This window comes from Emydura macquarii, unplaced genomic scaffold (assembly GCF_026122565.2).
Source record: "Emydura macquarii macquarii isolate MOO-44397 ecotype Brisbane River unplaced genomic scaffold, CSIRO-AGI_Emac_v2 contig_312, whole genome shotgun sequence".
In the NCBI taxonomy this organism is placed as follows: Eukaryota; Metazoa; Chordata; order Testudines; family Chelidae; genus Emydura; species Emydura macquarii.
The window spans coordinates 12,566,963-12,588,640 of NW_027130449.1; the positions used below are offsets into that span (position 1 = coordinate 12,566,963).

The following is a 21,678-nucleotide window of genomic DNA, read 5'->3' on the forward strand; positions in this document are numbered from 1 at the left end:
CCCCATCTCAGTGTGCACATGGCGGAGTCCCTCCCCGTGCGCCAGAGGCTGGGCCTGACAGGTGTCACCAAGATCAGAGACCTCCTGGACTACGACCAGGGGGACTGGGTAGTTCCCCAAGCACTGGGGTGGCGCATGGGGCTCTCCACCCTTCGAACCCCCCGGTGCACCACCTGTCGAGGGTGAGGAACCCCATGGTCCAGTCTGTATTCCACCTTGGTTCCACAGCCCGCCGGGGATATCAGCTGGTGGCTCCTTCATGGAGCCGTGAGCACAGGCAGGTACCTGGCACGGTTCACTCCCCATCCCGCTATCTGTCCCTTCTGCGGCATGAGGGAGACCCTGGCACACACATATCTGGAGTGCACCAGCCCCTATTCTGACTCCTTCAGAACCTCCTCCTGAGGTTCTGGCTGCACTTCTCCCACCACCTCCTGATCTACGTGCACCCTGTCCGGGGCCCCACAAAGTCACGGGACCTCCTCATCAACCTCCTCCTCGCCGTGGCCAAGGTGGCCATCTACAAAACCCGGGAGAGTGGGTTGGCTGGGGGGGGCTGGGGGGTGTTCTGCGACTGTGGGGCCTCCTTCCGTTCCTCCGTCTGATCACGTCTCCATATTACGTATCCTCTGGGCCGCATCCGCTGACTCCTTAGCTACTTTTAAGGAGCAGTGGGCGCTGTCCGGGGTTCTCTGTTTGGTGTCCCCTGCAGGTTCCCTCCAGTTAGCCCTTTGACCTCCACACCTGTTCCTGTTTTCTCATTTGTCGTCTCCCAACATTCGTTGAGTCGCGGGCCCAGTAGTTCCTCCCCTTAGGCTTGCGCCCACCCACGTCCCGGAACCCAAATCTTTAAATCAAGATGTGATGTTTTTCTAAAAGATACGTTCTAGTCCACCCACAAGTTGTGGGGCTGGATGCAGGAATCACTGGCTGAGGTTCTATGTCTGTGTTGTGCAGGAGGTCAGACCCGATGATCAGAATGGTCTCATCTGACCTTAAAAATCAATGAATCTAAGAATAAACATTTGTCCATCACATCCCTTGCTCCTTTCTTTTAGTGTTTTGTGGGCTGCTTATTCTCACTCCCAGAGACACTCAATCATCTTAAATGTCCCACTTTGGGGGTAATGGGTAATCTTCATTAAAGAACCAGAGATAAAACGTTTCAGAAACAATAAGTAAAGAGATCAGAAAGAAAAAGCAAAATATCCATAGAAGAGCACTTGCCACTTCAGGTCTATGAACTGAAATATCAGTTTAACCACAGAGTCACTGTGCACGCTCTCTCCCTCTCTCTCACACACACACACACACACACAAACACACACACACTCTTATATAACAATGAAATGGAAAGATGAGCATATGCTGGATATCTAAGGTATGTCTAGAATGCTCACCCCCATATTTGTTATCTAAGTGCAGCATGCCTTATCTCCTTGGGATGTGCTCTAATCAGATGCAATAGCTCAGCCTGGTTGGAGCTGGTTGCAGTTTGTACAAGAGACCTCCAAGTAAAACCCAGGGGTCACAGAAGTTGTGTTGGTGAACTGAGTAGAAGATCGTTCTTCCTTTGAGTTATTGCTGAAAGTAGGGCCCCAGGCTGGTAATGTAGTGGGGCCCTGGGCTGCTAGAGATGCCATTTTTCTGGTGAAATATGAAACTGATGCTCAGAGCGGCTGTGGCCAAGTAAAGACGCCATGGCACCTTCTGCAAGACTAGAGTTGTTAGCCATAATGTTCCAACTCAGGTTATGTCCTTTCCTGGATCAGTATCTTCTGAATCTCTAGCAGAGAGGAGGTGACTGCATGGGGCGGGGGTCAACGAGACAATCCTAGAAGCTAGCAAGTAATGGTTACTGAAGTTGTCACCATCTCCAGTAAATCTGTGAGTACTGAAGGTAGAGAAAAGTCTAGTTTAATCTGGGCTTTCATCATTACTTAAATTTCACTTTATCAGAGTCCTCCGTTGAACGGGTTTGTTTTTACTTTGAAGAGTGAATCAAATTCCCAGACTGACAGCCCTGGAGAACAGCCACAGAACAGATGCATCAAGGCAACTTTCCCCCTCACATCACTCCCTGTGGGTGTGTCATACCTCAGCGCTGAAGGGTGCACCTATCCTGGCAAGAGAGAATTTTAATCTCCCGGGCCCTTTAAATCCCTAGCCTTTCTGATGAGATTGCCAACAACGGGGCTCAACTGCAATGGCAGGTTGTGTGATGCTGACACTAGGACCTGAACTGAGAGGCCCATCTCTTCTCCAAAGGCCACTGACCAGCTGTTAGACTAAGTCTTTTATTCTCTCCTAGGCTGGGTCAGAGCTGATCCAGTGCCCTAGATGTGAAAAGCTCTCTGGTCCGTTACCAAGGCCCTAAGCCAGCTGTTGCCTTTTGGATGTTTGCGTGAAGAAGGCTCAGAAATGTACAGATTCTGTCGTTGGGGAGTGTGACTATCACCATCCAAAGTGCCACAATTCCTTTGGTGGGGGCAAAGGTTGGATCATAACAAGTAGGAGCCGTGAGTTATGAACATTCCTTACCCACTGAAGTCCCACATCGAAGGGAGTGTTGCACATGCACTCACTCACCTAAGTGTGCTTGTGTGTGCCACAAAACCAGTGCCAGCCAAAACTGAGATTTAAAGCACTAGATGAATATATTTAAAGCAGGCTATGATAAATAAATCCTGCTTCCAGAGCCCTGAACACGTATCAAGAGACGACCTTCGAGGTGTTAAAAATTACATGATGGGAAGGGGATGAAGGAAAGGGGAACAAAAGACATTGATTACAAAATCAAACTCTTCTCTTTTGAGACCCTATCTCCCTCCTTCTCCCCCCCCCACCTTTGACTTCTACCAGAGAGCTGACAAAATCTATTTCCTCATCAAAATAGGATGAGCTTTCACTGATCTCCTAGAAAACACAAGAAGAAGAATGAGGGGGGGGGGGGAGGAGGGGGAGTCATTCCCAGCCAGCTGCAAAGAAGCATTTGAACTTTAGTGAATCTCCAGCTCCGCCTTCCAATCTTCTGCAGCTTGGGCCCTGGATCCTCCTGGTTTGTTTCTCTGAAACAAATTCATAGCAAAAGGGAGGAGAAATAAGTGGGGGAGAGGAAAGGAGATGAGTGAGAGCATTGCCTCCTGCAAATATTGACATAGCCATTATGGGCATGTATAAAACTCCCATTTGTGTTATGCAAGTGCTATATTCTTTGAATACTTCTTTCTGTCTGGAGGAATTCTCTATTTCGCTATAGAAGAAAAATGTTTTCATATTCTCTCCTGCCGTTCAGACCTGCAACCCAGCGAGCCCTTTTGCCCTTGAGAGTCATAACATTATTTGTTAACATTTTTATGATGCCAAATGGCCTGTGCTAGAACGGGTGCCATTCTTTAGCTGGGAAACCATATGGCATGCCGAGTAATAAATAAGGTATTGTGATAGTTAATGAACCTAATTGCTAGCAAAGACTTTAATACAAAGAATGTGCTGCTGAGAATTTAGCACCACATTAGAGATGCAGCAGAGCTCCTCTGACTTCTGAGGCTTAATTTAAGTTCTATATTGCAAACTCCAGAAAATAATTCCAAACCCTCCTGCTGGAAAAGCAACCTGCTGGTAGACTGTGATTATACTGAATTACTAAAATCGCAATCAATTTTATACACACAGTTAACCCTTGCTAGGGAGTTCTCTTAATGATTTGATATTAAGCCACTTAAAGATACATTGGGTCCAAATGGGTGCAAGCATTATTGTCATCAGCATAAACCTTTCTTTTACTTAGACATCTCCCACCATCCTCTTTAAAGTCCTCTCCGGGCCTGAGCCAGCCTGACTCGAGGCAGAATGATGAGATGTCTTCAAGTAAAAGCAACGATTCTCAACTATTGCTGCTATTTTTTTTCCATAACTCATCGTTATTAACTAGCAGAGATCAAACAACAGCCAAATAACCACTCATGGCGTAAAAATCCAACACTGAGCAGCTGATGAAATTCTGATGAAACATTTCCTCACTTTAAAAGAGTCGTGCAGGCCACATGACACATGGAGATTGTTTCGACCTGTCGCAGCCCCGAAGAATGGACGAGCTCCTCCACTCACAGGTGCTGATGACATTCATAGCATCGCTATGGGCTAAATTTTTTAAACACCGGCAGCTAAGTTGCAGCCCCAGCCACTTATGTGCGACTCTCCTGCTTGCAAATGGCCGTGTGTGTTTGCAAAAAGAGCGCCGGTGCACCTGGGCGTGGGGCAGTGCACACGCAGGCAATTACCCGCTCTGCCTTTCACCTGCGGGATTTGATAGAGCTGTGTGCAAATGCTGCAAGTAACAAGGCTGTGGAAGTCAATTAAAGACAAGAATATCCAGGCTTCTAAGAGTTTAGATTTAAAAAGATAAGTAAGGTTTGCGAAGGGTATAGTATAAAACCCTCCAGCTTCAGGGTACGAGCCAGTCTCCACCAGAGGAGGGTTCGGAAGAGACTTTCCCTGGGGACTGGTTCTCCCATTACTGCACCTTCTTCTGAAGCAGCTGTTGGTGAGAGGATGGATGAACTCTGACCTCATCCATGTAGAAAACTGCCACCTTCCCGCATTCCCACTGACTTCAGCAGACGTAGGATCCAGAGTCACGCATCCAATCAAACCACTTATTTTACACACCACAAGCTGCTCTCTTGAACTTGAACTTTTTATAGACCCGCCTCCCATCTGCTTATGCTCTGCCCTTCATGGGGCATCAGCAGGAAGCCCACAGAGGGCAGCAGCAATCCCCCACGAGACAAGGCAAAGGATATCTTTTCCTTTCATTTTGCCTCCCTTCCGCTACATCCATCTGTCTGGACTGCATGATGCCAGTGTTTAAATGGGTCATGCCCTTGCCTTGAGCCATAGGGGACAGTTAAGATGGCTGCCATCTCTCGGACTCTGGTTATATCCTCACTGTTCCTGGCTGCTATAATAGCAGAGGAACCTGTACCACGTACCTGGGTGCTGGGAGCCAGGTAGCCACACCAGGTCATTAGACGCTCATTCACATGGTGCCAAGAACCCCCCTTTAAATCCCTGTATTTCAGGAAAAGATGGACAGTTCCTGAGTCTCACTGGATCTCACCTTGGAATAAGGATATCCTACAGCACTGGCGTTGGCAGTTCTTTCTTGCTTCAAGCTGTCTGCTCTGCCGCATTTACTGCTGCAAACTGCTGGATTGTCAGCTCCCGCTGGGCAATCTCCGCTGCCTCTGCTTCTCCGAACAAGGTGGTGAAGGCTGGCTTCCCCTTCCATTCCCCCTTCATGTGCAGGTGATAGTCTCTTGACCAGGATCTGGCATACCTCTTGGTTTCCCTCCAGAGAGGCTGAACGTAAGAGAAGAATCACCCCGATTCCCTGACAGGGGCGTGATCCTGATATGGCCTCTAAGCCATGACGTGCTTCTGTCGCCTGGCTGCCCTCCCCACAGTGAGCGAGGTTGCCAGGTGTGAGAGCAAAGGACAAAGGGGTGCTCACTCTTACGTGTAGCCAGGGCAGGCTGGAGGTTTTGTATGTATTTGTTCTGTCAGGGGGAAAAAGCAAAAGACACTCTCAGGCATGGACACAGCCCTGAGAGGTGTCATTGTCTGCTGCTTGCTAGGGATACCCGGCAGGACCCGGCCCTGTCAAGCATGGCACCAGCAGTTTCATGGCGAAGAGCTGTGGATTTCCCTTTACGAGCAATTGACCAGCAAGGCTTCATTCCACTTCCAGAAGCATCCCATATCTGTTGGCCTCACTGTTTCCCTTCAGCCGCCCAGAGTGAGTCTGTGGGAAGTTACCATTAAGGGCCATCTTCCACCAATGTGCCTGTGGCTTGACGTTATTGGATTCCTTTGGGATGCATTGTCAAAACCCATCATTGGCATCACCTGGGAATCTCTGACAAAATCGGTCAGAGTTTAGGATCCATCTGTAGCCTGGCCGGTACGGACAGAGTCCTTGCGAACACGTTTATTTCTGCAAGATGTGGACGGGGATTAAACGTCCATTGCACTCCACTGTCCTCCGAATAGATGGCTCATCTCTGCATCACACTGCATACCAGGAGAGAAGGGGAAACCATAATGTATTATTCCTTACAATCACTCCCAGAAGCAATAATACGTGTAAAAGCTGGAACTTCTGTGAGTGAATGAAGGAATTTAAGAAGGTAGAGCAAGGAAAATTTTTCCTCGGTGTATGTGGCACCCATGAAAGCAAGTAATGGCAGCTGCCAATGCCTCAGTGAGAGTTTGGTCTGATGACTTTTTATGTACGGCTTTGTTCATGGCCATTGTACTTAGTGTGCTGCTTACATTGAGGCATTTATTATGAGGTCAGGAAGAATTGTTATTAGAGACAGTTGACATTTTTCTGATTAAAAAACCCCCCCCCTTTTTTTTTTTCTGAAAAATGGGGCTGTATCCACATGTGTGTGAATTTTCCATTTTCAACAAAAACAAATCTGGGTTTCTGATGAAAACTGAAAATATTTTGATTTTTGACAACTGAAAACTTTTCAGTTTGAAATTTTGGAAACTGAGTGAAAACTATTATTTTTCCCCCTGTGAAAAAGTTCAACTTCCTAACCTGCTCTAATTATTCCCTGGGACACAAAGAGACAAAGGGCTAGATTGTGGAGCCTTTGTGCATGCTGGAGGACACTTATGAGCAATCTCACTGGTATCAATGGGACTGTGTGTGTGGAATTGGTCACTAGCATGAATAATGGTAGCACAATCTCACCTTAAATTACTTGCCCAAGTTCACATAGGAAAACTGCGGCAGAACAAGGCATTGACTGCAGATTTCAAGCAGCTCAGCCCAATACCTTAACCCCAAGACCACCCCACAATACAACATAGCTTGTGCTGGATGTCAAAGGTTTGAGTGTTCTGTGGCATTGAGAGAGATATCCGGCTGCACAGTTTGAGGGGTGGCTTCCTATGGAAGCTCAGAGAAGCTCCTCATGTCTCCATGCAACACGTATCAGATTTCTTGTTCCAACTCAACGCTGGATTCTGAGCAACTATAAAGAATTCAGAGGTGAGTTGGAACAGCTGGCAAGTCAGACTACTGCTTATTACTCTGATTGTGCCCGGCTTATTGCTCTCCTCCTCTCAGCTCCCCATTCATCTGACTCAATTACTTGCTGCACGTTGTCATAAACCTAGATTGTGAACTCTCTTGTGCAGAGACTGGCTTCTGATTGTTTGTACAGCCCCTAGCACAGTGGGGCCCTGACAGTTGCTTGGACTCCCTAGGTACTTTTTATAATAATAAAGCAATAATAATAAAATTGTAAGGCAGGAGGATAGTGTAGTTAGAGCATTCTGGGTTCAATTCTCATGTTTTCCTCAGACTCCATTTATGACCTTGAGCAAGTCACTTTCCCCAGCTCCGCTCCGGTTCAGTTTCCCCATCTGTAAAAGTGACACAATGATAGAGACCTACTTTACAGGGCAGGCTGTGAAACTCCATTTACAAATGCTTGTGGGGTGCACAGACAGGTCAGACAGCAATGAGTGCGATTGAAATCCAAATCAACGGACATGGGGCCTAAACCAAGAAATCAAGATCTCCCAGAAGTTCCAGAATTTGCTACTCAGGCTGAAATCAGCAAAGACTGGACAAGCTGCCTCCTGCATCTGGAAGTTTCTCACTGACATGCCTCTGATCTCCATCCTGTGCTTCTTTATTATTGCTGAGCAAATAGGAGCCTAGGAATAAGACCCAGGTTCTGCTGTTCTAGTCAATTATTAAACAGCGAGATGGAACTTGTCGTTCATGCTAGTTCTTTGCATTTTTAAAGGTTTCTGGGAAGAATTCCTTTGGGTGACTGCCTCTGCAGCATTCGTCACTCTGGATCACTTCATCACATCGCTCTCTGCAAACCAAGCTACCAACTGGGCATGTCAAGAGATAAAGATGTTTGCTTTGGAAAAGCAGACCCATGGTAACTCCTTGGCCACCATGTATGTACAAGAGGACCCCAAGTCTCCAGGACCTGCCTCTTACACTATCTTTTAGCTCCCATTCAAAGCCGCTGTGAAACATGGCCATTCTGACTTGGTAGCGTTATACACCCACTTCGCACTGCTGTAAAGGATCACACAAGAGGCAGTGGAAAGGAAAATCAAGCTCTTTCAGTTTTCCATGGAGGATATCATCATACAATTAACACACAACAGGTACCAGGAAGCTTTGTTGGGGATCCCCGCTCCGAGTCTTGCATAAAACCCAGTGTGGCTTATTCAAGGTTAGTTTTCCCCATGTCAAGGTGCAGGAGTGGAAATAGGAATAAGCCCGGGTAGGTGTAATGGAAAAGAAAAATATCCATGTGGTCAGTGGCTCCCTGCACCTCCACGTACCCTTGATTACTCCTCAGCACCATCACAGCTGGGACCGCTGCATTTTAAAGGATCTCAGATAAGAGCACAAAGCCTCAGGGATGGATGGCATAGGAGAGCCGATATCCAACACTGGGAACTTACCGGCTTGGAGGGGGGGTTAGTCCTTAGCATGGAGGACAGGGACCCAGGAGATCTGCACTCTATTCCTTACTCTATCACTGACATACTTTGTCATCTTGGGCAAATTACTTCCCCACTGGATAAAATAAGCATAATCATGCTGACCTCCTCTTCTTCTCAAGGCTTCCAGGAAGCTTCTTTGATGCATGTTTGCATAGGACTTCGGGATCTGTGGAAAAAGGGCAGACTCGTATATAAATTTTATTTGTGCCACAACCTTAGTGTAACAAACAGATTTGGTGCATGTGCTAATTACAAAGAATATTATTGCTGAGATGGAAAGTGGCTGGAGCCAGCCCTGATGGTTGAGTCAAATGAGGAAAATGCCAAGATAAAAAGGCACATAGTGTGGATTTAATACTGTACATAAATATACTTTACAATCGCAGGAAGGCTCTGTACTAAGAGGAAACCATTGGAATATTTTATAGTGATGCAGATCGAGTGAAAAGACTGTGAATAAATAAAAGGGAAGATAATTATTTGATGGAGTTCTCTTAGGATATGCAACAGCAGGCATACTTACGGAGAATACATATCACTAGAGAGAGACAGCTATTCAAGCATCAAACTAACCTATAAATTGTCACAGGAGAAAATTGGAGGAGAGGAATAGACATGGTTTTGGGCACTGGTCTCTAACAACATTGGGTTCCCCTTTCTACCTTGCTCGTTGCAGTTCCCTGCACCCAAGGAGTTGCAGACCCTGAGAAAAGGGAAGAGACTGTGTCTAATAAATGTCTTTTAAAAATTATAGCCGAACCACTACAGGAAAAAGATGGCGTCGTTTATCTCTCAGCCATCTGCGCGGGATCGTTTGGCCTGGTGGCAGCAGCCTGCTCGCAGAAGTTTTATATCTTGAGCACTTCATTCCCCCTCACCCTACCGCCAGTTGCAAGAGTGTGGTCTTGTTAACATCTCCCCCATGCTCCCACCCCTCCACCATGCAGGCTATTTGCTAGAATGGCCTGTGATTTTAGGGGCCTCTGTTTTTTTGGTGCTATTCTTGAGACATTGCTTCGGTCGCATTTCTGGAGGGGCTGAGAACTCACAACTCCAAATGAAGTCACTGGGAGCCATGAGTGTTCAGTATCTCTGCAATTCAGGTGAGAAATGGAAGCACCCCAGACCAGAAGCTGCTTTTGAAAGATAGGACTTTACCCATTTCAAAAGGAACAGTTTCTGAGGCGTTGCTTTCAGCACAAGGTCCGATTCCGGCAGAGAGAAAAGAGACAAGAAGATACAGTAGTTGTGAGGAAGGTTTTGATGCTTGCATGTCTTCAGGACTGAGGTGGTAGAAACCAGAGCTCATCTTTCAGTGGAGGAGGCCTCATCCATCTTTCTGCTTGTCACTGGGTGGTCACCAGGCAGAAGGATGGTTCTGTGGTCTCTAGTAGGAAAAAGGAGGAAGACGAAAAAACTGTGCAGCCCTACTGATCTGCTGGAGTTGATTTTATTTCACCTGAACTAACCGCAAGCTAGCAAAACCTCACCACATGTAGCAGATGTACCGAGCTTTTACAAATATCAGACAGATCCTATAGACCCATACACAGACACTCCCAGACCAGACCAGACCAAGGGGTCCTCTAGGTTGGTATCATGTATCTGGAGTGATCATACCTCATGTTCCAGGGAAAGTTTATAACCCCATAATGGACAATTCTGCAGGAAAAGGCTCCTAGGAAAGTCCTTTCCTAACACAGAATCACAGATGGAAAAGGTTTGCAGGGCCCATCCAGTCTGCTTCTTGCTGGGGACAATGCAGGATTGTTCCTTGCTATGTATTTTCTATTGCTTTAGCCATAGACTCAGATCTAACTAAGGTCTGTGCTATAAAGTGATGCATCTATTGACAACAAATATTTCAGCCACCCATAAAGCCTGTTACCCAAGTATCTCAAAGCACTTCACAAGTCCTAATTATTTAACCTCCATATACCCCCACTGGTGATGTAGGTCGGTATCATTCTCCTCATTTTACAAACAGGGAAACTAAGGTACTGAGAAGCCAAGTGACTCGCCCAAAGTCACAGAGCTTCTCAGAGGCAGGGCTGGAAACAGAATTCAGGAGTCCTGCCTTCTAGTTCCACTACTCCATCCGCCAGCCAACACCCCCCTTAGCCCATAGATTTGAATCTATAAATAATTTTTTTTAATAATCAATTTAATAATTCAAGTGACTTTATCTTATTAGACAGCATGTTTAATGGCCAGTTGCAGCTTTAAACAACATACAATACCTTGCTCGTAAAATAGTTAGACGGAACTAGTTTAAATATTCATTCTGCATTAACTAATCAGTTATTATAAACATATTGATCCAGAAAGGTTCAAGAACTATGCAATGGACACAGTATATGGTCTTGTTCTGAAGTTGGCTGATCTCTCTATAAATGTTTGTCATCGTCATTAGGCATGTAATTAACAAAACACAACCATTCTCCTTTTAAATTTTAAATTGAATCCTTATTTCAGCATACAAGCCCCAAACTCTCACTAGGCTTTTATATATATGTATTTATTTTGCTGGGAAACGGTATGATTTAAAGCCTCTGTTCTTGTCAGGGGGAGACCTAACATTCCTTGCAGAACTAATGTGGCTGTGAAGTTTTGAAACATGTGTAATGAATGTAACAGTAACACAGCAGGTGTTCATTAACCTTTCCCCTTCCGGACTCGTCAAAAATGGAGAAAATAATACCTATAGTATAACTAGGATGGGAAAATCGTGGCCAAACCTGGAAAATATAATATTACCATTCTAAAAGCTAATTCAGGGATCCTATAAAACAGCACACACAAAATCAAAACCAGGCAGACACAGAGTCACTAGGTAACAATGATTTGTTTTACAGCTTATTTAATAAGTGCTGCTTCTATACTTTCTCTTGTTCCATTATTTTTGGTAACTCTGCCACTCTCCATCCCACCTCTTTAGCACAACTTCCCTTTTCACTCCTCATGATGCTGGAGGACCCAGTTTGGCTCCAGGATTGGGGGAGAGGAACACATCCCGGTTCTGGAAAGAGATTCAATCGTTCTCTTTCAAAAGAGACAGGGGGAATTGGTGCACACGTCTCTCTCATCCCGCCTACCTCCCTCATATGGCTGAACTCCCATTGAAGGTCCAAAAGAAATCGTGAAAAAACACAGCTCAAAACAGGGTCATCCAATGACCCTTCCGCAGGCCCCTGCCCTTCGATGCAGGACTTGTCTTCAAATAACCAGCACTTCAGCTGGTCTCCCTGGCTCAGGTCATGACGGCTCATTTAAACAGCAATAGACTTCAGTCTCTGGGCTGCAGCTCAGTCTCCCTCACCTCAGGAGAAGCGGAGCTCTGCTTGCCTTCTGGTCAGCCCTGACCTGGGCTGGGCCCCGTTAACTCCTTTCTCCACACCTGACCTCTGCTGCAGCATGGCTGTGGAATCGTGGGTTCTCGCTAACCTTCTCCGGGCCAGTCTAGGGCCTGTCTGCCCCACGACAGGCACTAGACCGGGAGTCTGAAAGAGCTGAATTCAACTCCCCGCGCAGTCACAGACTTCCTTTGTGATCTTGGGCAAGTCAATCCGTCTGCCTGTGCCTCGGTTCCCCGCTTTAAAATGGGGTTAATAGCACTGCCTCCCGGGGGGGGGCGGGGGTGTTAAAGAGGCTACAGCCACTAAAACTGTGAGCTGATCAGGCACTAGGGCAAGGGGGTCCGGATAAGCACCTTAGATAGAGTCCAAAAAAAAAAAAAAAAAGAGTAAGGCCCAAAGGGATTGATTTGGGAGCAAAGATGAAAAGCTCTAAACCCTGAATGCGCTTTGCTTGTCCAGATGAAGGCTAAGTGGGGGGAGATGTAACTATTTGCTATTGCCCAGAGAATGTAGCTGAGAACCCGCGTAGAGTGCAACAAAGGGGCACGTGCTGGGGTGACTGGATGGGACTGAGCAGAAGTTCAATATCAGGGGAGTATTTCCTAAGAGTTAGACCATGGAACAGAGCCCTCAGGGCAGGGGGAGGGGGAATCCACGTTACTTGAATCATTGGAAGGCTAGAGAGAGAACGGCCTGTAGGTAACACACCTGCCTGAGCCAGGAGAGCATATGTCAGTAGGGTTTAACTGGTCTTTCCCATCTCTCTTGCCAAGGAGGTGAGGTGAGGATGAAATCTCAGTCTTGTCTCTAGGTCTCTTAGCGTGAATGGGTTTAAGGCAGGCCCTGAAGTGATCATTCAACTGTGAGTGAGTCTTCACAGGGTCTCTGCTGTAGCAGAGCTGGGAAGGATCTAGTCCAAGGGAACCAGCAGCGTGCGCCCGGAAAGCCCTGCAGAAATGTCGGGTGACAAGGTGTCTTCAACCCAGGCAGGCTTTCCATGGCCATCGAGCTGTTTGTGAACTTGTGAACCTCCTTAACCTGTGAGCGTGAGATTTACCTGGTCAGTATGGAGAAGGGCCAGGTGCTTCACTGGTGTCAGCTGGCACAGCCCCGCACTGATTTACACCACCATTCATTATCTCTGAACGTCTCCTACAGTCTCGACAGGGAGAACGTCGGTTCTCTTACCCAGGAAAGGCGGAGCGACTATCTATACAGCGGAGATGTACCTAATGTCATTAGAGAGAATGCTCATCATGTTAAACATCTGCCACTGCTCCAGAAGTCCCGACCTAGAGTGAAGGCGACACCGAATGCAGGCTGTCTGTGAGGTTAGCTCAGAGTACAAAAACCAAGGGCACATGGCGGCTCTTCCCTCTCCCCCGCTCAGTTCCAGGCATCCATCGCAGGCGCTTGTATCCGTCACAGTCATTAACTGATTCCTCACTAATTCCTATGAATTAGTGGGACCCAGGAGGACAGCGTCCCCCACCTGTTCTCAGCGCCTGCATCCCCGCTCCCGACTGACTTTGACATTTGAAGACTTGGTAACCGAAATCGGCGCTGGCACGTGGTATCATAAACCATCCGAGGACGTGATACCAGCCGGTGTGTGTGGCAGCCTTGAGTCTCCTCCTTGCGTGAGCAAAGCCAGGGCACCTCACCACACACAGCAGGCCTTTCCTCTCTCTCTCGCGCGCGTTCCTGCTCTCTTGGCTCGTGGGAGGGAAGGAAAGGGAGCAGCGGACCCGACGGAAGGTGCAGAGACGGCCGCTAACCAGCTAACATTTTTAAACACAAGCTATTTTCTTAGCCGAGGCAGGCCCAAGCATGGCAGCTTTTAAAAAGTACAGTAGGGTGGAGATTTTTCCAAAAGCACCAAACGCTCATTGGCTTTCAGGAGGCACTGGCGCGCTAGCTGCCCTTTGTGCCTTTGAAGTGCTACCCACAGATAGTCACAACCCACTGAACGTTCCCCACCGAACTCGACCCATTTTAATGTAGCTCAGCTTTGAGCCTGAACTTCCACACAGCATTCGCAATACACAGCACCGCGTTTTAATCACATTGCTGGCATTTTGGGACACGTAGCTGGTCTGAGCAAATGGGCCCTAAGTCCATTTTGTGAAATAAAACGTATTTTGCTGGATGAGGAGTGGAGTGATTTTTTAAAATCCCCTGTACCCTCCTAATGTGATGAAATTACCATGCAGTGAGTGAGTGTCTGAAAACTGCAATTAATCGGCTGCACCTTTCTTGCAATCCTTTGATTAAATAGGCTAGTATCTCAGCAGTTTTAAACACTGCTGCTCCATTTCATTCGCCTCAGTTCTTTCGCTCTGAAACTCACACACACAGACAAGTGCATCCCCCCACACGCAAACAGCACCCGCCTACACGTCCATACACACACAAGTTGTATACAAGTGAAATCGCTCTGCAACTCAAAACACAGCGGGCCTGATTTTCATCCCCTATCAATATTCTTTACATGAGTACCGCTCTGTTGACGTCAGGACACTCGCTCCTGATTTACATCAGAGTAACCAAGTGCAAACTCAGACCCATGTCCACCCATTTTCTTCCCAGTGACTCAGATTTTTTAAAAAGCAAACAAAATTTGTAAATAATTTCTTTAATAATAAAAACAAGCACCCCCATCTTCTGAGAGCCTACCAGATTAGATTAGCTAAACAGAGACAAGTGAGCAACAGAAGCCAAATTCTCAGCTGATGTAAACTGACACTGCACTCTTGACTTCAATGAATCGACGCCAGTTTTCACCAGCTGGGGATTTGGCCCTAAAAATAGGTGTTTTACCACTGTTCCTAAATCCAGGGATTGCAGTGAGCATCCCCTGGCTTTTTATTGAAGCGCTTCCTCAGTCATCTCACCAAGGCTAATACCACTGCTGGTAATATAAGCATTTCTCTGCTCTGCAGTTAGCAGCAAAGAAGCAACATCTGAATATACTTGAAAGCACTTGACAAGTCACATTTCTGACCACTGCACCAATCTCACAGCTCTGTCTGGAGATCAGCTGAATGATGGTGAGCAAAGCAGAGGGCAGGGTGAAACTTCTTAGCAAGGTTGTGTTATGTAATGTTATATAAAATGCAGTTGTACAACTAGTTCTGGCTCATGAAGAGGCTGGATGAATACTTTGACATACTTCGCTGTGCTGGAGCAGAGAGAGAATAATGCTCTCCCATTGCGCCGGCTGAACCACGACACCAATGAAAGGAGAAGGTTTACAATGCAATTTGTCTTTATGAAATACACCCTCTCTTTGCAGCTGAACCAAGTGGCACAAGCACCCCTGGCCTCAGAAACCCACCTACGCTTGGCGCATTTTGCTGCGTGTGATGTTCAATAAGCAGTGGGGTATCTTGGAACACTAAGATTTCCCCCGGGGGAAAAGGGAGGGCCTTCTCTTCCTTTCTAAGGCCTTGTCTACAGATGGCAATACTTAATTCAGTGATTGGTTTAACTACGCTGTTGCTGACCCTAGATATAGTCAAGAAGAAGCTGGTGTCTCAGCTGGTGCAAATGGAATTGGTGTTTGTTCTTGTCTACACTCAGAGATGCACCTACCCTGATTGCTGTCAGGGCTGGTTTGGAGCATGCCCCAGACCTGAGAACCCTGAATACAGCCATGGACACCCCACCACCACCACCGTCCTCTACCCCAAGCCCCAGAGTGTGGCTCTTGCAGTAGAGGAGAGCAGAACTATGGAGCCAGCTAACACAATAACATTCGTACCATCATTAAAGGGGTCACTGCAGAATGGTTCCAAGGGCTTCCTCCGTTCTCAGATGTGGCATGTGCCTCCTTCTCCACGTGCCTGGTTCCTGCTGTGCACAGTTAACGGGACTCAGGGGTTCCTTCCAAAATTATTGTGTGTGTGACATGATACCTCCGGGTGGGTCATTGGCAGTGGGGACCTAGCCCCGCACCTCTGGATCGAAGACCGTGAGCCTCTACTGCCGGAGTTAAAAGACCCAGCTCTGTTAGCTCACAGGCTGGGCAGACCTGTGAACCTCTTTGGGTACGTCTACATGGGGATAAAATATCTACAGCCACCCCGGGCCAGCCGACTCGGGTTTGAGGAGCTCGGATTCCAGGGCTGAGAATCTGCTGTGTAGATGTTCAGACTCGGGCTGGAGTCTCAACGCCTACACAGCAATTTTTAGCCCTGTAGCCTGAGCCCGCGACAGCTGACCCAGGCCAGCCATGGGGCTTTTATCCTTGTGTAGACACATCTTTTGTTGGCCCTGCCACTAGAGGGGGGCAGAGAGTCACACTGTGTAAGTGTGGGTTACATCACCACCAAAGCTTTTGCCAGAGCAGAGTATTGCTTTATCACATCTGGTGTCCTGATTTCAGCAGCAACCAAAAACCTGATGCTTTGTGGGAAGGGTGTAAATCCTAGGCTCTGCTGAGTGTTGCTGCAAACTCCTTTGTAAGACCCACACTGCCAGCCTTGAGAGAGAGATCTGCTCATCCCCCATTCCTCAAGCACACAGCTACAGCTGTCATTATCCATCGTAAAACCCCTGTATCGCTGATGCTAACCTCACCTGTGTACCTCCGTTCCGGCCTATGTCACCATTCCCCAGGCTCACCTCACGGGCCAGGTGTCAGTATCTGATCCATCAGTTATGGACCTAATTATTATTAGCTCTTTGTATTACAGTAATGCCGACAGGCTGCAGATGAGACCAGAGCCCCACTGTGCTAAGCACTCCACAGCTAAATAATGAGAGAACTTACAACCTAAGTAAGTTAGACAAAGGGTAGGAGGGGAAACAGAAGCTCAGGGAAATTAAGTGCCTTGCCCAAGGTTACACAGAAAGTCAGTGGCGGAGCTGGGAATAGACAGCAGATCTCTTAAGGCTTGTCTACATGGCGGGGTGGGGCTAAACCAGTGTTTAGTGTTCTAGCCACAAGACCACACTGGTCCCCTAGGTCTATCTAGCTGTTTTTTTAAAGGTTGTTCATCCCCATGTTATTTACACAAGCTGGGACTGTGAAACGGTGATTGCTTCCAGAAAGCTGCACCTAATTTGCAGAGAAAGGCAGCTGCCATTACCCAGCTGGGACACCTTCCAGCTCTCAGTATCCAGATGTGGTCACCAACCCCACCATGCCTGGTGCTGTAGCTCCACCTAGTGAAAGCATTGTGGCAGCCCCTGAGCCGCCCAGAAGTGCTCATGCAGCCAGGCAGATGCTGTTACCTCCCCCTGGATTTGTTCAGGGCCCTGGGCGGGCTCTGCTCTTCGCCCAGTTGCAGGGAAAGCTGGAGACGCGTGAACATTTACACCGTGGAGCAGGTGCAGAGCCGCCTACCGGGAGGGAAGTGCTTGGAGTCCTGTGGAGCAGATACACCACAGTATCGGGGCAAGCCTTCTCCATCAGTGACCTGAAGAGTCCTCCTTCTGGCCTTGTCTGGGCTGGGGTTTCAGCCACTGGTGCAAAGGCCCTGGTGTGAACACAGTTTGGTTTCACACCAGAGTAAGTTGCATCAGTGTAAATCTTGTACACAGTAAAGGTTTGCTTCAGTGCAGCTGCACTAGTGGCTGAAATTCCAGAACAGGCAAGCCCTACGGGGTAAGGGGTGGCGGGTCCAGTCTGTGATTCAATTCTTCTGTGGTCTCTCTGCTGACAGACCTGTGCCAGCGAGCCCTGGTAACAAGGCAGCTGTCCTTTTGGGAACTGCATTGAGATGACCATCTCACCCCACTTCCGTTGTGTTCCTTTCTGAAGATGGATTTTCTCAGGATGCATCAATTTCAGGAACTTCCGTAGCTCAGAGCAGAGCTAGACAACAAGGAGTAAAAAGAGACACGTGCCCAGGCAGCTGAGATTCTCCTTTCAGTTTAACATGATCCTTTACTTCCCCTTAGTGGTGAGCAAAGAGAAAGCAGGATGAAAGCTGGATGGGATGTGTCAACAAGCGGCTAGCATACTTCCCCATCCTCCTCTAATTCAGTGTAATCAGGGGTCCATGTTCCTACAGGGGTCAAGAAAGTCCCAGGCAGAGCCAAAACCTGCAGCGGTCAGCACGAGGAAGGCCTGATCCCTGCATGGTGAGCCATCACAGCAGAGCAAGCTTTCTTTAGGAAGCAGGACAAAGGGGTTATACTTGGGGAGACAGACTACTGGACTGGGGTCTAACCCCAGCTCTGCCGCTGACTCTGTCTCATCTTGAGTTGGGACAAGTCACATCCCTGGCTGTGTGCCAGAGGCTGGGACTGGGGGACGGAGGATGATCACTTGATGATTAGCTGTTCTGTTCACCTGGCATTGGCCACTGTCAGATACTGGCTAGATGGACCTTGGGACTAACCCAGTGCGGCAGTTCTTATGTTCTCTGTGCCTCATTTTACTCAGGCTGGGTGTTGTGAGCCGGGCAGTGAAAACCCTGCAGGTCCATTCGCGAGGCCTGGAAACCAGGGCTTCATTTGTGCCAGGGCCTGCCAGGACCGAGCCCGGGCACCTCTAGGCTTGGCAATTCATAGCCCAGCACCTCTAGGCTTGGCAGTTCATAGCCCGGCACCTCTAGGCTTGGCACATCAGTCATGAAAGTAAAAAAAATTGCTTGAGCCCCGGCACCTCTTTCATTACCAACTAAGCACTGCTGGATACCAGCCACACTGCAGGCTTGACTGGCGATCCAGTCTGCTCAGCCCCATAGCCAGCTGCCCTTCCGTCCCCACACACAGACAGGCCCTAAGAACTCCCTCCTTTCCTTACCCCCGTTGCCTGTACAGAGATGCTGGGGGGAGGGAAGCTTGCCAGCTTCCCCTGGTGTGTTAACAACCTTCGCCCGTGTTCACTGAACTGCCACGAATCCGTGCTGAGGCAGCAACCTTTGTGCTCAGGGCTCTGTCTGACAGGGAGTGAGAGGCAGCACGACTATTTCCCTTAGCTATTAAATGAGTCTGTTAAACCCTTTGAGACCATCTGCTCCAGGGGGTAGCCTTGCCGTCAGGATACACACTTGGTGATGCCTGTTCTAGTTTAACATGCCTCCCTTGAACTGGCGGGGTTATTTCATTCCTTAGAAAGGGCTGACTACTACTGGGGAATGGTAACCTAGGTGCTGCGGTACAGCAAACTATCCGTGGCCTTCCAGTCTCTCTTCACCCACACGCTGATGCTCGGGGCAGGAACTCAGCCAGCTCTCAGAACTGTCTCATTGCAAAGCCGGAAGTCCTGGCCTGTTACTGTTATCTATTCCCAGAGCTTTGCAGGATGTGTTAGCTGACCCTTGATGTTTCTCTGGGGCTCTGTGACCGCCCACCCTGCTGCTTTTAAAGCAAACGTGATGGACAAGAAGGTTAAAAAACCACAACTAACCACCTGTAAATCTGAAGCTAGGCGCAGAAATTGATTGAGTTCAATAGCTTCTGCCGCTGCTGCTCTCAGGGCCCTGGAAGCTTTAACAGATGGAGGCCGGGTGTCGGATGACCACAGGTTGCGACTGAGGGAGCCCAGGGAAAACCAGTGCATTGCATGTGTAAACTCTGTCTGTTTTCACCAGAGGGAACATTTACCGAGCAGAGTTTGAGCCCAAAGCCTAGCTAGAATATTTTAACTGGGGAGAAGGCACTCATATCAAAAGACTATCCATTTTTTCCCTGAAAGGTTATTGTCAAAGCTTCACTTTAAGTATATTCTGTGAGATCTGGGATGTGTCTTTGGCTTGTCTATCCTCATGTGCGCCACAAACCCGTGTTTTGTGTGGCTCTCTTTGTTGGGGGGAACTATCACTATAATGTGCTTTGGTTATTTGGTTTCCGTAGCCACTCACAACGGATCTGGAACAAACCACCACCTTTGGAACAAGAAAGCTGTTGTAGAGAGCTGCACACTGGAAGCAATTTGATGTGTGTAACTACAACAACTTTTATAGGTCTTAGGTAAGAATATGTAGAATTGTCCATAGATTGAGTGATGACACAAAACTACTCAAGATAGTTAAGTCCAAAGCAGACTGCAAAAGGTTACAAAGGAATCTCACAAAACTGGGTGACTGGGCAACAAACTGACAGATGAAATTCAGTGTTGGTAAATGCAAAGTAATGCACATTGGAAAACATGATCCCAACTATACATATAAATGATGGGGTCTAAATTACCTGTTACCACTCAAAAAAAGATCTTGGAGTCATTGTGGATATTCTCTGAAAACATCCACTCAATGTGCAGTGCCAGTCAAAAAAGCTAACAGAGTGCTGGGAATCATTAGGAAAGAGATAGAGAATAAGACAGAAAATATCATATTGCCTCTTTATAAATCCATGGGATGCCCATATCTTGAATACCGCAAGCAGATCTGGTCACCCCATCTCAAGAAAGATAGATTGGAATTGGAAAAGGTACAGAAAAGGACAACTAAAGTGATTAGGGGGATGGAAAAGCTTCCAGAGGAGCAGAGATGAATAAAACAGGGACTTTTCAGCTTGGAAAAAAGACGACGGAGGAGAGACATCGTAGAGGTCTATAAAATCGTGACTGGTGTGGAGAAAGTAAAAAAAAGAAGTGTGATTTATTCCTTCTCATAACACGAAATCTAGGGGTCACCCAAGGAAATTAATAGGCAGCAGGTTTAAAATGAACAAAAGACAGTATTAACTATCACCAGCTCTATTACCACACTGTGACGAAGCATTTCGCTCACCGCCAGGATGGTGCCTCCTCCTGGTCATTCTGGGGACTAGTTCACAAGGTCAACACCCCCTCCCACAGTTGCATGCCATCTCTCTGGGTCTGTAGCCCCTCTCTTGCTCCACAAGCTGCTGCTGGCTCTTTGTGATTTGCCCCTCCGGACAGGTCACCAAATGGTTTCCTCTTCTGGGGTTGGAAAGACTCTTCCCACAAAGCAGGCTCAGGCAGTCTTCCTATTCCCTGCCTCATAGCATAACTCCCCCAGGAGCCTCTTCTCCAGGTTCCAGATCAAGGACCCTTTAAGCCCACAGAGATGGTCTGTTCCCTCTCAGGCCTCACTGCTTTTCCCTAAGCCCTGTCTTACCTTCCTGGGGTCTTCTCGCAGGGTTTGCCTAGCTTGCCCAAACATGCCTCCCTTCTTCCAAGGGGGTGTCTGCAGACTTTCCCAGCAGCCCTTGTCTGCTGCCACTTTCCTGCCTTTATAGTCCCAACCTAGCCGGTTCCTCCTCAGCTGGGCTGCCTCATTCAATCAGGGGATCACTTAGCCACCTGATTGCTCTGTGCTGTGGCCTGTTGGGTTAATTAGCCCTCCCTCCCCCACTCAGTCTGTATTAACCCTTTCAGGGCAAGTGTGGGGTGAACACCCCATCACATACACCAGTTTAGTTTAGATGGGTACAATTTTCAACCGTGCCTAAGTGATTTAGACGTCTGAGTCCCACTGGCTGTCAATCAAGTTTCATGAGTCTCAGATTTTACATCCAGAAGGGACCACTATAAACATGTAGTTTGACCACCAACCTCACACAGGCCATACAATTTCACGCAGTAGTTCCTGCAGTTGAAGGAATTATTCCGCTTTCCTACGTAAGTGAAACATCAACGAGCCCAACAGCTTTGGCTGAACTCAAAGCGCTCAGGAAGGTATCAGTTATTCATTTATATTTCAAGAATGATTCAATTCTTGTGACTAAAATCGAAGAGAAGCCCGGTAGCAAAAAGCCGATCATGCAGTAACTTCGCGTAGCCCTTAGCCCGCCCAGGGACTACTGTGACATGTGCATCAACTGACCTAAGTGCATGATACCCCAG

At 47.7% G+C, this 21,678-nt stretch overlaps 1 long non-coding RNA gene across 1 annotated transcript; it reads right to left on the reverse strand.

The window, feature by feature from the left end:
* Positions 1-2,944: 2,944 nt before the first annotated feature.
* LOC137162990 (uncharacterized) lies at positions 2,945-21,024 on the reverse strand. Its single transcript, XR_010922594.1, has 4 exons — positions 20,951-21,024; positions 8,659-8,722; positions 5,123-6,075; positions 2,945-3,068 (listed from the first exon to the last, which is right to left on the reverse strand). It is a non-coding gene; the product is annotated as an uncharacterized lncRNA (long non-coding RNA).
* Positions 21,025-21,678: the final 654 nt, after the last annotated feature.